Source organism: Papaver somniferum, chromosome 5 (assembly GCF_003573695.1).
Source record: "Papaver somniferum cultivar HN1 chromosome 5, ASM357369v1, whole genome shotgun sequence".
In the NCBI taxonomy this organism is placed as follows: Eukaryota; Viridiplantae; Streptophyta; class Magnoliopsida; order Ranunculales; family Papaveraceae; genus Papaver; species Papaver somniferum.
In genome coordinates, this window is record NC_039362.1 from 7,199,116 (window position 1) to 7,216,023 (window position 16,908).

Here is a 16,908-nt window from a genome sequence, read left to right on the forward strand (position 1 = left end):
GGAAGATTTTATCCAAGCTATGGAAGATGTTCTGATGTGCATAATATTGGCCAACTAAAGTGTTCATTCCGCAAGCATCACTACAACTTTTCCCAAACCACACCATTATAACTGCTAAAAACTAACAAGGACAGAAACTCGGCAAACGTTCATTCCCCAAGGATCACTATAACTTTTTCCAAACCGCATCAGTATGAAACAAATGCCCCCATCTAGAGATTTGATAAGAATGCCCCAGCTATGGAGGATTTTATCCAAGCAATGGAAGATGTTCTGATACAGAATACCATCTAAATTGTTAATTCCGCAAGCATGACTACAACTTTTTCCAAATCGCATAAGTATGAAACAAATGTAAAACTTCAGTATTATAATTGCTAAAACTAACAAGGACAGAAACTCGGAAAATGTTCATTCCGCAAGCATCATTATAACTTTTTCCAAACCGCATCAGTATGAAAAAAATGTAGAACTTCAGTATTATAACTGCTAAAACTGAAGAAGGAATGTTCATCCCTATGCTTGATTATCTCACTCTTTCTTCACAAAATCAAGCTAAAAACAGTTTATCCTAGCAGATCAACTCAAAACGACTGATAACTTATCAATGGATATTACAATTGAGATTTCAGTTCCAGCGGTTAATACATACATCAACCCAGGAGTATTTCCTTTAATATGATCCTACGTGAATCACCAAACCGCAAGTACAAGACAGTTTTTAGAACCTTATTTGTAAATAAACGTATTTGTATCAAATTGGACAAGGAAGAAACTCAACTGAAACAGTAATTCCAATAGAAGCAGATTAAACACTACTGAGAATAGTTGAGAACTAAAACCTACATGAGAGAAAGAGAACAGTTAGAGATTAATTACATTGCAGATGATGATAACACGAAGAAGCTTGGCCATGTGCTTACTGTTTTCTTCTTTCCGCTTCTTCGCCCCCTGGTTAGCCATATCTTTTGACTTTTAAGTGAAAGACTCGATCCCTGCAAAGAAAACTAGAGAAAATTAGTGACTATTTACATTACAAAACCTTAACCTGAAAGCTCAAAAGTAACACATCCTTACATACAGTTGCATCGAAAGCATAATGTTCAAACCAATTAAACATGAAATGATGGGCAATAACTTCGAAGTCTTCGATCAATACAAATGATTTAAGATTAGAAAATGCCATACACTGCTGGTAGAGAAAACAATAAAATTAATTGAACCCCAAAATTCAACAAAACTGAACCCAATTCTACTATTTGTGTGATGCACTCTTATTCGCCCCATTACTCCGGAAATAAATTTGTCGACGGCTCACTGGGAAAGGTCATACAGAATCAAAGGTCAAAAACTCAATCATGATTGATGATATACTAATCACACAAAATTAAGAACAATTTTGATCAGAAATGGAATCAAGAGTTTTATTTTTTTTTTTAAAAGAAAAACACTAATTTGTATCTCAGCCCAATCCGAGAAATGAGATTCTAACCACGAAAAAAGTCAAGTCACAACCGGCAAGCATTTCATGTCTACAGGTCTCCCTACAGATCCTATGTCTGTGATAACATCTCCTCCCAATCTTCATTGTGCCAGAAGATGATTCTTATCTTGGCAACAGGATACTTGTACACAATGCACAAAATCAAATAATTCCCTAACCTGTTTCTTATCTTCAAGCAACAGCAGTGAATCTAGTAACGTAATGAAAATTTATATTCAACGTCTTCTGATTTCTCAGATTATCTAAACAGTTGATTTCCACATAAATTCACGGAAAGTAAATCTAAACCTAAAAATATTTGAAGATTATAATAATCAAATCGTAATACAACTACTCTAACATCTAAAATTTGATTTTCACTCTCACAATCCATAAAATAAACACAAGTCCTGAAAGTTTTACCTGGACTGACGGACGACGGTTTTTTCCTCTTTCTTGCTAAGGGGCGATTCTTGGTCATAAGACTCGTAATTAAAAAAAGCCTAAAATGAAAATTAACATAGCCAAAGAAAATGGTACCCCTTAACACAACTTCTGACGGAGAAACGACCCCACGCAACTTCTGACCGAGAAATGATCCTACCACTGTGGAATCGCGGGTTCTATCCCAACTTGGAGCAAGCACTCTAATCTTGTGCCACGTGGAATAGTAGATTTTTAGTACCTAAAACTCTGGAGACGGTCTTTTCTTGGATATACTTAGGTTATATAACCAAGAACGAAGGATTGCTTCCGTTCGGTGTTACTAATTACTCAGTTTATAAAGTGTAGATCATTCTTCCTGTGTAACTCCAAGTTGTAGGGTTATCCATGTCAATGGTCATTGCTCTTCAAAGCAAACTTTTTCAATATTCTAGTGCTCAGTTTGAGGGAGAATGTTAGGCCAAATAGATGTTACTATATGTTGAATCTTGGCTCTACATATGTCCAGCATTTCCAGTTCATTTCCAACTCATCTACAATTGTATAATCTTAGTCAACAGTGTGTCTGTTAGAGTACTAATTATAACGAAGTAATTATATATAAGCTTTTTGATATATGTGTTTTTTTCATTTTTTTCCATATAATTATTGACAGATAAAAATTTATCTAAGTTCTTTCACTGAGAAATGGTTAATCAAATTTAACATCAAAAATAACAAAACAAAAAAAATGACGACTTCGCAATTACCGGTCATCACCGAGAGAAAGTAATTCGAAAAAAAAAATCAATAACATAGCTCATCGATCTTTGTGGATTCTGGATTTTTGCAATGTTTGGTCAACAAATTCCCATACAAAAAAAAACGAACTCAACTTAAGAAATATCGAACAAGTACATAAAAAACACGAGTTTATTTATGAGTGTTTTTGCACACATTGGGTTAGATCTCGTTGTTACATGATGCATACAAATTTCAAACGCACAAAAAACAACTAAATATAATAAAAATGTAATTATTGTATTTTCATTATATAGTTAAACTTTTCAAAATAATGATTGCATTTTAACCGAAGATTAAAATAGAAATCTTCATTTTTTTTTTCTTTTTTGGATCAAATTGATCTATTCACAATAATTTTTTTACTTTTTTAATGATTTTTGTACTAGGTTTTTTAGTTTAGATAAAAAATATCAATGCGTTTATTTGTGCAATAAAAATAACTAATTTCCGTGAACAATAATTACCAGCAATTAGACAATAATTGTCAAAATATGTATTTATTATCATCGCTACAAACAAATATAACTACAAAATTAAAGTTTAATAATAATATGGCATTGATAATTAAACTAAACACCGTTTAATATATTTATTCAAATATATAGAAAAACTCCCAAGCTTAAATTTCTCTTTATATTTTTGACCTCGAAAATGTTTTTCTTAGTTACATATGATAACTTTTAGTTGTGTTTGCGCTTTTAAGAAGTTGTGTTTAATTTCTATTTTCTTTTTGTAACTTTTAGTGACCATCTCCTTATTTCCGCGTAGCTTTCAAGTTTTGTTCCAACTTATCTCACATGGTAAAAACACCTAGAACCCTAAAAAGTACAAAGAAAATATATCAATATTCAAGGATCTTTAATAATACTATACTTTGTGGTCATAGACACTCCTATTCGTACATATATTTTAAAATAGTATGTGCAAATTATGTACGAGTTGGTTTGTCCGTAGAAAGACAATTTAAAAATATAAAGTATCATTAAATATATGTGATTTTGAAAGAAAAAAAAAAGAAACCATTAAATTGAACATAAAATATATGCAAAATACGCATCCACAATTGCGTATAAAAATACAAAAGAAGAAAAAGAATTAATATTTCGATGACGAATAAACATAACATATACTAACCATTTATTTCAAATATATTTTTACTGAGAGTCTAAAAAAAAAACTCCCTCTAATGATCTCATTTCAATGATGTTACTCATGTTATCTCTTCCCTAGATAACTCTAGTATCCTGGTACCTCCAACTAAAGATGAAATTCTTTTAGTCATTAAAAACATGAAGCCTAATAGATACCCAAGAACCTATGATTTCCCAGTTTGCTTCTTCTTATATAACTGGAAAACAATTAACTTTCAAAATGGACCAATTGTTCAGAACTTCTTTTCTAATAAGATAATGCACCCGGATTTAAATAAGACACCTATTTTCTTGAATCCTAAAATAAAACAATCAAAAAATCCTAGTTAGTTTAGACCAACAGGGCTTTGTAACACAGTTTATAAGGTGACAGTGAAAATTTTAGGAAACAAAATTAAACCATTTCTGGAAAAACTAATCTCTTCTTATCAGTCTGCTTTTCTCTCCTCTAGACATAATTATGATAATATTATAGTGGGCCATGAGATTATTCACTATTTTAAAAATAAAAAAGCAAGAACATGATAGAGATAAAAATTGATGTGTCAAAAGATTTCGATAGATTCAATTGGAATTTTCTTCTTTCTGCTTTGAAATCTTTTAGGTTTAATGAGGATGTTTGCTTGCTTATAGAGCAATGTGTTTCTATAACCTCTATTTCAGTTCTTTTAAATGAATCACCAAGGGATGTTTTTAAACCTTTCAGAGGGTTGCAGCAAGGGGATCCTATTTCCCCATACTTATTTATAATATGTATGGAAATTTTTTCAAGACTTCTTCTCTCTCAGGAAAACCAAAATTTTATCCATGGTGTTAAAATAACTCCTGAAAGTGATCCTATTTCCCACTTTTTCTTCGCAGATAATCGCTTGTTTTTTGTCAAAGCTGATTTAGTGGAATGTATGAATTTATTAAAAACAATAGACATCTTCAGTAAGGCTTCAGACCAACTTATTAATAACGATAAGTCTGGAGTATTCTTTAGTAAGAAACTGGAACCTAAACATCGGATAATGATGTCTAAATTGCTAAAAATAAAACATATTAACCTTAGAGGCCCATATTTTAGGAGCTTATGTATTCATGGATAGATCCAAGATAAAAAAAATTGAACACATTCTTGAAACAATGAAAGCTAAATCTAAATGCTTGAAAGGTATTGTTCTCTCTCAACCTAGTAGATCAGTCCTGAACAGAGTTGTTTAGTCCAGTATACCAGCCTTTCAAATGGGGTGTTTTGTTCTCCCAAAGAAAATAACAAATAAAATTAATGTAATACAAAGAGACTTCTGGTGGGGAAAAGACTGTGGAGCTAAAGGTTTTTACCCAAAAGCTTGGCGAATCTCTGTAAACCAATTCAGAAAGGGGGTTTAGGTTTCATGGATGCACATAATTCAACTTAGTAATGCTAGAAAAATTAGCTTGGAGATTAATTAGAAATCATATGCCGTATGGGAAGAAAATACAGGGTATAAATACTTTAGGTCTAAATCTCCTCTTATAGCATAACCTCCAGTCAATTGCTCTTGGATTTGGAAATGTATTAGTTAAGGTTTGTAACTAATTCATAAACTCAACACATGTGAAATAGGTTATGGTCAGAGCATAAATATCCCAAGTGATAACTAGATACCTTGTCTAAATGATAAATTAGCTACCTTATGCAATCCTAATGATCATCTTGCATTGGTTTCAGAATTAATTGACCCTATTTTTCATACATGGAGTCTCTCACTTATAAACTCTACTTTTCCTGAGAAAATTGCATATAAAATTAGAAACATTTTCTTTTTATCGGATAAAGCTCAAATAGGACCAACTGAGATGGACCCTAACAAATATGGAGAATGCATAGTTGTTTGCAAGTAAAAACTATTCACAGGTTTTCTGGTAAAAAAGCGATGGAGGAGGAAAGTGCTCGCAGAAGCAGGTGCTAGAAGTAGCAATTCTTATGAACCTTTAAAAAAATATACTGCATGGGAGTACTTTGAGTTCGAGAGACTATTATATAGGATCCTAAACCAAGACAATGGTCGTATCAGGTTCAATTCAGTCACAATAGGAGGAGAAGGATCGGTCTGTAGGGAGGGAAGATGAGATTATGTGGAGATCAATGGAGATTGATCTGTTAGTGATGTGATGTGTTCAACTGTTGTGAAGATGATTTTCTGTGTAGACGATAGAAATCTTATGAAAGTGTTTGATAACTTGACTTTTTTCGTAGGTTTGCTTACGAATCTTGTTAGTCTTGTTAAAGCATAGGTTTCAGAACCTATTTATTGCAGCACATCAATCTCCTGAAAGTGATGAAAGTTGGAGATAGTGGAATAACGGGGAAGTGGGAGATCATATAAAAACAATTTCCATTTTATATGGAAGACTGGGTTGATCGACCATCCACTATTCGATTTACTAATTAACTGTCAGCATGACTTATCACAACTCTTATCATGGATGTACCTCACATCGCACATGTTGTAGGCCGCCAGACCAAAACCCTAGTGATATCCCCCCATGTGACGTGAATTGGTGTATCATGTGTGAGTGGTTAATCTTTGACCTATCAATATAAGTCTTATGAACTGAACAGACGAATTTTAAGATTGTGATGGATGAAGCATAGAATGTTAAAAAAACAACATGTTATGCATACCATGATTGTTGAATTAGGTCACTGATAAATATAGAATATCATTATGCTAGTTGAAGCAGTAATGATAGTCGAATGACTTAACGATGGTTTTATGAGATTGTTGTATCGATCACAAAAGACCTCTCTTGACTCTCTTATCATGAGTCAGACAAATAACGAGAAGAGATCATAATACTATTAAAAAAAATTTGACAGACGAACCAATGTTGGTTGATGAACCAATAAAATACTGATAGATGAATCAGTATTAAATTCTCAAATATTGAGAGATGAATAAACTTGAGGAATACTGCAATTCGAATATTGATAGTTGAATCAATATGAGAAATATTGCTCTAAGCATTGATCGTTGAATCAATATTTCCAGAAATGATGGTTCTGAACCTTTGTTGGTCGTGACCCATTCATATCTGAAGCAATTAAGGTGCTTGACAGATGTAGCACTGATAGTCAGAGCAAGTATTACTTTTCAGATAAAATATTGCTAGATCCATCAATAATTGGTAGCAAGACAAAATAAAATATAAAAAAATTTAGTCGAATATTATTTAATTCTTTAATTGAAATATTAATTGCTAGATCAATATTAAAATATTGGTGTTTGAACATGTTCAGAATTGTGCTAGACAAAGCATTCAGTTCAAAACCCTAATTATGATCAATGGATGATCGACTAAGAATCAACTAATAGAAGAGAGAGGGGTCGCCTCTACTAGCAATGGACCAACCATGTAGTATTTGGACGCTAGACTTAGCATTTTACCAATTTCCTTTGCATAACAGTTGGTGAAAGGATGATTAATTGCAATTAAAATAGTGCTCTTTTGAGCATTATGTAGTAAAACCTAATAATAGAGAGAGCATCACCGACCATTGATGGTTTTTCAAAAGTGATTGTAGTGGTAATGGTAAAAAGGGTCTTTTTAGACTTGTGATACAATTTTTAGATCTAAGTTAAACTAAAATACTCAAATAAAGTTGTTTCAAAGTTATAAAGAAAAAGCACCAAAACTTGGATTCCACCATTGACCCATTAAGTGATAAACTCTAATTAATATTCATGCAATTTTTCTCTTTTAAAGCGATTCTAATATTATGCCTCTAACAGATTTTTGAAGTAATAGTTGTAAACACAAAGCATGAAACATCAAAAGTTTTAAAACCCAACATGTTCCATCAAAACAACTCACAACTACTCAATAAAAATCAATTTCTCTATATTAGTTCTATGCAAATAATCATATAAAAATATTGCAAATAAATAATTAAAATAGAATTATACAAATTAATGTGGAACAATGGCTTCCTTCGTCGCCTCAGCTAAGGGGTTTAGCTCCTCATATCAAAAACATGATCAAAAGATTTATTCATGGCTTAATAGGTGTTCTTATTGATGAAATTGTATGAAATAGAAGTTTGCAACGCTGTATAAGTGTTACAGAGTCACTGTTACAGCGCTGTTGAGAAACGATACAAGTTCTGTGGTAAAACAACGACACATGCGTTCTTCTGTTAAGACTGTGGAAGAACGACTGACTCTACGAGTCTGTTCTTCCTTCTTCTTCTTCCTCCTCGAGCAGCAGCAGGTATGAGCTCTCTGTAAATTTTTTCTCTTCTCTCTGTGGTTCTCAAAACTCCCTCCTAACTCTTCCTAACCCTTCTAAGCCTCGAAGCAATCTCTTAAATAGCTATCAGACCCAAAAATCTCGTGCAAATCCGAGATTATTTCTTCTCTTTTTTCCCGTGCAGTTGAGAGAATAATCTCACTTCTGATTCTTTGTTCGCGTCTTCTAGCCTATTCTAACTCTCCAAACTTCTCTTTAGACTTGAAAAAGACTAGGTACATATATATCCAGCGTAATACTCCCCCAAAATCATTCACACAATCTTTGAAAATAATCAGAAAAAACACATATCCCTGTTGAACTCTGATTTACTTCTCTCGGCCATTCTAGCGCAATTGGTTGGGTCCAGTCAATCCCATAGACCCTGTTAAGCTCTAAGAAGTCCAGCCCAACCGAGTTTAGCAATTGAATCTCCATGAAACTCGTCCAAAAATTTAATCCAAATCTGCCAGCGTCTGCATGCATTTTCCCGCCATTTTTCAGTTTGAATTTGGGAAGAAAACTGACTTCCCCTTAATCCAGTTCTGATGTCCCTTTAGCAATTTGGGGATGAAATATAATTCTTGGGGTGGAAATAACCAAAACTTGGGTGCCTTTAGTAATTTTTCTGGGATGTTTTCCGCACTTTTTCGGGGTTCCTCCGGGGTATTTCTGGGGTGTTTCCGGTACACTTCTGGGGTGTTTCCGGGTGACTTTAGTAATTTTCTCCCACGCGCGTAAATACCGCTTTTCGAGCCAATTTCTCCGCACATGTTTATTTCTCCAAAAATACCTACAAACACATAAAACACCATAATAAGTACAAAAATGGGTATTGACATTATACAAAATCGAGATGAAGATAGACACATAAATGTGTCTATCAAATACCCCCAAACTTATTATTTGCTAGTCCCGAGCGAATCAAAACTACAAAATAAAATCCTAACTCACTAGGTGTCCCTAATGACCGAGTTAATCTCGGGAGGGTTTACCAGAGATATACCCACAAAATCTTTAATCCAAACCCTAGCTATCTATGCAGAACCTTGGAAAGAACTAAAGAACCTCCTTGGTTGGCATACTCATTGATTATTGGAGGAAGTACCCTGATGCCAAATTCCAATTGCTGCACATGAGTTTGCACTCAAGTATACTAAAATTCATATATAAGTGACAAAGCTCTACTAAGATAGTTTCACAATGGACATCATATTCGTAGTTAACAAATCATGTGGATAGATAAAGAGATGGATATAGAAAAAACATAGATGGTTTTGATGTTAACTAGGTGAACGGTGTTTCTCATATCTGTATGAAGGAAACTGCCAAAATAACCTATCCTAAATGACTGAGATACTAGTCTGACTGATATCAACACAACTAGAATATACAAGGGAACCAGTGGTCGATAATCCTAATTCTATATCAACTCGTCTGGCATATACAAGGGAACCAGCGGTTGATTTATTGAACACACATTTATTTATTTCAGAACTGACAACATGATTAGATCTTGTGGATCCAAGCGTATGATTCTTGTCAGCAGATTACATGGTAATTCCCGTGGATCCTGCATTCCACGCTTGTTTAGGCGACGGAGAAAGGGAGAACACACACATATTGTTATCCAAGTGTTAATATTTATTCCGTTTGGTAAGATTGGTATGGTCTCTCTTTCTTTTTCTTTTTTTTAGGTATCTCAATCACTCTATTTCACCCTAGCAATGGTAACAACTTGAATCGTGAGCCCCACCTAATCACCTAGAGAAACATAGTTTAAAAAAAATAAAATAGAAAAAAATAATGAAAAGGACTCAACGAGATATGGCGAAATTATCATGTTATTTATAACACCTGAGCTTTGTGCTTTTATGAATAGACTCTTATAGATGTTTCCATCTAGTTAGATTGGTTCCTCAACTCCTAAAACCAAATGCTTCCATCCACTTAGATTGGTTAGTGCTATCCTTAATAGGCATAAATTTCTAGGCTCTGGAGTTTATTTATTGCAACTAAAATCCAAAAAGTGTTTCTTCCCCACCCCCAAACTTAAATCTAACATTGTCCTCAATGTTTCTAATGAAAGAACAGTATCAAAATTTTAAATAACATGAGGAATCAATAAATAGAGAAGTTCGGAAAGATAGTACCTGGGTGGAGTGGAACCAAAAACAAAAATATTATACAACATACAAACTGCCTCGATGGTCAATCAAGGCAAACAGGGTCCTCCATAGGGACCTTCTCAACGTCACCTGTAGGAAAAGGCTCTAAAAAAGGCTTCAATCTTTGAGCGTTAACCTTTGAAGAACAACTACCATCTGGTGACTCAATCTCAACAGCTCCATGAGGAAAAACAGTACGGACCACAAAAGGACCGGTCCACCGAGAGCGCAACTTCTCGGGAAATAGATGCAAACGAGTGTCATACAGAAGAACTTTTTGACCTTGAGAAAATGACTTTCATAAAATATTTTTATCATGCACAAGTTTCATTTTGTTCTTATACTCCCTCGCACTATCATATGCATCTGTACGAATCTCGTCCAACTCATTGAGCTGGAGCTTTCTGTGAGCTTCTGCCTTGTCAAGTAAAAAATTAACCTGCTTAATAGCCCAATAGGCTTTATGCTCTAACTCAACAGGCAGGTGCCATGCCTTGCCAAATACTATACGATAAGGTGACATTCCAATGGGTGTCTTAAACGCAGTACGGTAATCCCATAAGGCATCAGTAAGCCTCAACGACCAGTCTTTCCTATTAGGATTAACTGTTTTCTCTAAAATATGTTTAATTTTCCTATTGGAAACCTCTACCTGACCACTAGTCTGTGGATGATATGTGGTATCTACCTTATGTGTAATACCATATTTCTTTATCAAAAGCCTAAAAGGTCCATTACAAAAGTGCGACCCTCCATCACTAATTATAGCTCGCGGTGTACCAAAACGTGTAAGTATATTTTCTTTCAAGAACTCAATCACACCCCTATGGTCGTTAGTATACACGCAACCGCCTCAATCCACTTAGAGACATAGTCTACAGCGACAAGGATATAAAGGTTACCAAAAGAATTAGGAAACGGACCCATAAAGTCAATACCCCACACATCAAACACCTCAACTATTAAAATAGGGTTCAAGGGCATTATGTTCCTACGGGAAATGGTTCCTAATTTCTGGCAACGTGCACAAGTAACACAGTAACTGTGGGAGTCTTTAAACAACGACGGCCAATAGAATCCACACTGCAATATCTTGGAAGCAGTCTTCTTAGCACTAAAGTTACCCCCACAAGCATGATTATGACAAAAGGAAATAATACTGGACTGGTCACTCTCAGGTATACATCTCCTAATAATCTGGTCTGGACAATACTTAAACAAATAAGGATCATCCCAAAAGAAATTCTTAACCTCGGCTAAAAACCTAGAACGATCTTGTTTACCCCAATGTTGGGGCATTCAACCATTAACAAGATAGTTCATTATATTCTCATACCAAGGTGATCAGGTAACAAGGAACAGTTGTTCACCAGGAAAACTATCCCTTATAGGAAGGGAGTCATTAGGGGAACTAACAACTAGCCTAGACAAGTGGTCTGCTACTACATTTTCTGCACCCTTTTTGTCTCTAATATCTGGAGAGAATTCTTGTAACAAAAGGATCCATCTAATTAGCTTAGGTTTGGTATCCTTCTTAGACAAAAGGTATTTCAAAGCAGCATGATCGGTATAGATTACGATTTTAGAACCTAATAGGTAGGATCTAAACTTATCCAAGGCATACACGATGGATAAAAATTCCTTCTCGGTGGTTGTGTATTTCAGCTGAGCATCATTCAAAGTCTTGCTAGTATAGTAAATCACATGAAGTAATTTTTTTCCTCGCTGACCTAGCACAACACCAATAGCATAGTCTGAAGCATCACACATGATCTTAAAGGGTAGATTACAGTTGGGTGCCTGGACTATGGGGGCAGTAGTGAGTAAAGTCTTAAGATTATCAAAAGATTCTAAAAAAGAATCATCAAAGACAAACTTAACATCTTTTGCAAGCAAATTGCAAAGAGGTCTAGAAATTAAGCTAAAATCTTTGATGAATCGGCGATAAAAACCTGCATGCCCTAGGAATGACCTAATATCTCTTGCGGTTTTTGGGACCTGTAAAGTCTTATTAAGGTCAACTTTGGCTTTGTCTACCTCGATACCCTTTGAAGAAATGGTGTGCCCTAACACAATTCCTGATTTAACCATGAAATGGCATTTTTCCCAATTAAGCACTAAATTCTTTTCTTTACACCTAGTCAACACTAATGTTAAATGATGCAAGCACTCATCAAAAGATGAACCAAACACTAAAAAATCATCCATAAAGACCTCTAAAAACCGTTCTACCATATCAGAAAATATGCTCATCATACAACACTGAAAAGTTGCAGGGGCATTACATAACCCGAAAGGCATGCGTCTATACGCAAAGATACCAAAGGGACATGTAAAAGTGGTTTTCTCTTGGTCTTCTTGGGAAATAACGATCTGACTATAACCTGAGTATCCATCTAAGAATAAATAATGGCTACGTCCATCTAATCGCTCTAGCATTTGGTTGATAAAAGGAAGGGGAAAGTGATCCTTCCTTGTGACCTTGTTCAATTTCATATAGTCAATACAGACACGCCATCCCGTGGTCACTCGGGTTGGGATTAACTCATTTTCATCATTCTGGACTATAATGATATCTGATTTCTTGGGAACAACCTGAACAGGGCTGATCCACTTACTGTCTGAAATTGGGTAAATAATACCCGCATCTAACAACTTAAGCACTTCTTTTCGAACTACCTCATTCATGTTAGGGTTTAGTCTATGTTGCATATACCTAGAAGGTTTGGAGTCTTCTTCTAAATGAATCTGATGCATACAAAAAGTAGGACTTATACTCTTAATGTCTGATATAGTTCATCCTAAAGCTTCCTTGTTATCTTGAAGTACTGTTACTAGCCTACTTTCCTGATCACTATCCAAGTCGGAAGCAACAATCATAGGTAAAGTCTCAGATGATACTAAAAACACATACTTCAGGATATCTGGTAGTGGTTTGAGGTCCAACTTAGGAGGATCTTCCAAATAAGGGATTAAGGTAATCTCAGAAGCTGGTAATGGTTCGAACCTAGCTTTCCATATATCAGTATCTAACACAGGGGTCGAATCTAATAGAGCATTCGCTTGTTCAATGATGCTATCGTCGTCGAAATCTAAACCAAAATAGGATAGACAATTCTCTAATTGATCTTCAGACAAGATGTTTGGAAATGATTTCTGAACTAAGGCTTCTATCAAATTCACCTCTTCTACAAACGTGTCATCTATCTCATGGGGTAGCTTACTGACATTAAAAATGTCCATCTCAATAGTCATATTACCAAAATACAAATTCATCACACCATTTAGACAATTAATTATCACATTAGACATGGCTAGAAATGGGAGACCTAAAATAACAGGTATATGGTTTTCTAGGTCGGGGACCGGTTGGGTATCTAGTACAACAAAATCCACTGGATAAATAAATTTGTCGACCTCAATGAGAACATCCTCGATAACTCCTCGAGGAATTTTGACAGACCCATCAGCTAACTGAAGTGTCATCTGAGTATGTCTCATTTCACCAAGTCCTAGCTGTAAGTACACATGGTATGACAGTAAGTTCAAACTGGCTCCTAAGTCAAGTAAAGATCTTTCTATCCGGTGTTTACCTATTGTGCAAGCAATGGTAGGGGAACCTGGATATTTGTACTTTGGAGTTGTAGTGTTTTGAATAATGGAACTTACTTGGCTAGTTAAAAAGGCTTTCTTATGGACGCTAAGTTTTCGCTTTCGCGTACGCATATCCTTAAGAAACTTAGCATAAGCAGGAATCTGCCTAACTGCATCTAATAAAGGAAGGTTTATGGTAACTTGCTTAAAAACCTCCAATATGTCATTAAAGTTGCATTCCTTTTTTGTTGGTACTAATAGTTGGAGAAATTGGGCTCTAGGGACAGAATCAGACATCTCAGGGACCGAATTAACATCATCAGAAATTTTATCGGTTCCTCAGCTATGGGTGGTCCTGAGGTGTGAGATCCTGAGGGGTGAACTACAGTATGTTCACTATCGGGCATGGTTACCTTATTGTCTAGAATTCTCCCACTCCTAAGGGTTCTAATGGCACTCAATTGATATGAGGGTTTTGAACCTACTTCATGAATTCCTCTAGGGTTGGGTTGTGCTTGACTAGGAAACCTACCTTTTTCTTTCAAAGACTCATTTATCATACCAACCTGGGTTTTCAACTCGGAGATAGCCTGACTATTTTCTTGTCCTATCTTGTTACTAACTTGTAGACTTTGTTCTACTGATAGCTGAAATTTTGCAGTTTGCTGAGTTAACAAGGCGAGAGAATACTCTAAGCTTAAAATTTTCTTATCTGGATGATTTGCAACTGAGCTTGTCTGAAGGGGTTCTTAGTATATCCAAAACCTGGGGGAGAATTCGAATTACTAAACTGACCTTGACTCTGGCCCTTAGACCAAGAAAGGTTCGGATGGTTTCTCCATCCAGGATTATAGGTTTCTGAATATGGGGCATACTTCTGATGGTTCTCGAATATAGTGTTGTTATAAAGAGCATTGGCTTGCTCTTCAGTATTCTGGCCTTCCCAAAAAGGCTCAACTCTTCCACTAGTGTGACCCACTTCTAAAGCTTCTAACCTCTTTGTTATAGCAACAATTTTGGCATCTGATTCGTAGCCTCCTTCTACCCTATTAACGTTTCCTCTACTTAGAAGAATTGTTTTCTGGGGCTCCCTACTATTATCCCATTGCTGGATTTTATCGGCGATGTCATTGAAAAATTCCATCACCGCATCAACAGTTTGGTTTTCAAACCCACCAGTGCACAAAAACTCAACCTTGGTTGTTGTCGAATAATTTAAACCCTCATAAAGGATATGAACCAGCCTAACCCTTTCTAAACCATGGTGAGGACACTGGATTAACAAATCATTGAACCTTTCCAAATACCTATACAAAGATTCTCCCTCTTGTTGTAAAAATGTGCAGATTTGCGTCCTAATAGACGATGTTTTGTGCCTAGGGAAAAACTTGTTGAAAAAGGCAGATGTTAATTGTTCATATGTTTTAATTGACTCGGAAGTCAAACTATATAGCCACGATTTGGCTTTAGCCTTCAGGGAAAAAGGAAATAACCTAAGTTTCAAAGCATCATCATCTAAGCCCCTAATTCTTAGGGTACTACAAATTTCCTCAAAATCCCTAACATGGAAATAGGGGTTTTCATTTTCTTTCCCTAAAAAAATTGGGAGCATCTGCAAAGTTCCAGGTTTCAATTCATAGGTTGCCTCCGTATCAGCTAACTTAATACACGAAGGACGAGTAGTCCTAGTCGGATTCAACAATGCTTTCAAAGTTGCAATTTCTGGCATAACTGAAGTACTAGGGATACTTTTGTCACTCAGAGATAAGTTCTCAAAACTGAAGTTTCCAAAAACAGGGCTCTCAAAATAAGAATCTTCGAGCTCCCTGCTTCCACAAGAAGAACTACTAGGTTTTTCACTAATTAAACGACCTAGAGTATCTCTTTTCCAAGCCCGTTCTCTAATAAAATCGAGCATACACTAGAAAAAAATTAAAAAGAAAAGAAAAAAAAATCCTAACAAGGAAGATTGTTCTAACAAACACACAGCAGGCTGACTCCACAAAAACAAACCTAAAGATTTCTAGCAAACAAAAAGCATGATGGCTCCACTTAGATTGTTTCTAGACCACCTTCTATCTCTCGAAAGGGAATTCGTTACAATTTGAGCACGCCCCTCTAGAACCAATCCGAGCTAATGTAAGTGAAACAGAAACGAGGGAAGCTCAATGGAGCTTTGATACCCAAGGTCTCGCCGGCATTACAAGGCGGCACGTTTCAACTTATATCAACCATCATGAACTTTGGAAAGTGCTTAAAAGAGTAACCAATGTCCTTCAAAAAAAATTTCCTATCAAGCTCGTTAACCTATCAGTCTCGTTCTAATCAAATTTTAAGCTTGGGTTCGCGTTAGGTTTCGTTTTCCTAAGGCGGGCAAGAAGGGAACGGTGATGAAATCCGAACCCTTATCTTATATGGACAATTCTTTCCCTTTACTAGGAATTTAATGCAACCGGTTCAGTCCTCAATCAATAATCACCTTAAGGTAAACAGTAAACCCGCTTACAGGATATTCACGGGTGTTTCGATGGACTTAACTCCCGTACCAGACGGGAGATGAACCGTTGAAGTCGACTCGGGCAACTGACTCCGGTGTCAGTTTGCAAACCCGAGGGGCCGAGACGATATCGTAATTTCTGTCCTTCCCTGCACACAATTTAATAATATTTTTTTTATTTTTTTATGACCCTTCCGTAGGGTTTAAAAAAATAATGTCCAATAGTGCAAAAAGAAAAAAAAATAGAAAATTACAAGTCTTTTCTAATACAACTCTAAAAAGGAATATCCAAAAAAAAATACTAATAAAAATTAAAAAAAAAACTAAAACTAAATCTTAAAAGAAATTATTTGTCTTTTTTTTTTCTCTCTTTTAGCTTTAAACTTTGTTTCAGGTCCTTAGTGTTCCACTTCAAACCTGTAAATCAAAGACATAAAAAGAAACGTAAATCTGAACAAATGAAAATAATAATAAAAAAAATTAAATTTAAAAATGCTACCTAAGAACAAATCCGCGTCGGCGGCGCCAAAA

The 16,908-nt window shown here is 35.4% G+C and overlaps 2 pseudogenes; one reads left to right on the forward strand and one right to left on the reverse strand.

Annotated features, from left to right (window-relative positions):
• LOC113280952 overlaps positions 1–1,476 on the reverse strand; it is a 4,691-nt pseudogene extending 3,215 nt beyond the window's left edge.
• Positions 1,477–15,136: 13,660 nt separating this feature from the next.
• Positions 15,137–15,236, forward strand: LOC113284869 (annotated as a pseudogene).
• Positions 15,237–16,908: the final 1,672 nt, after the last annotated feature.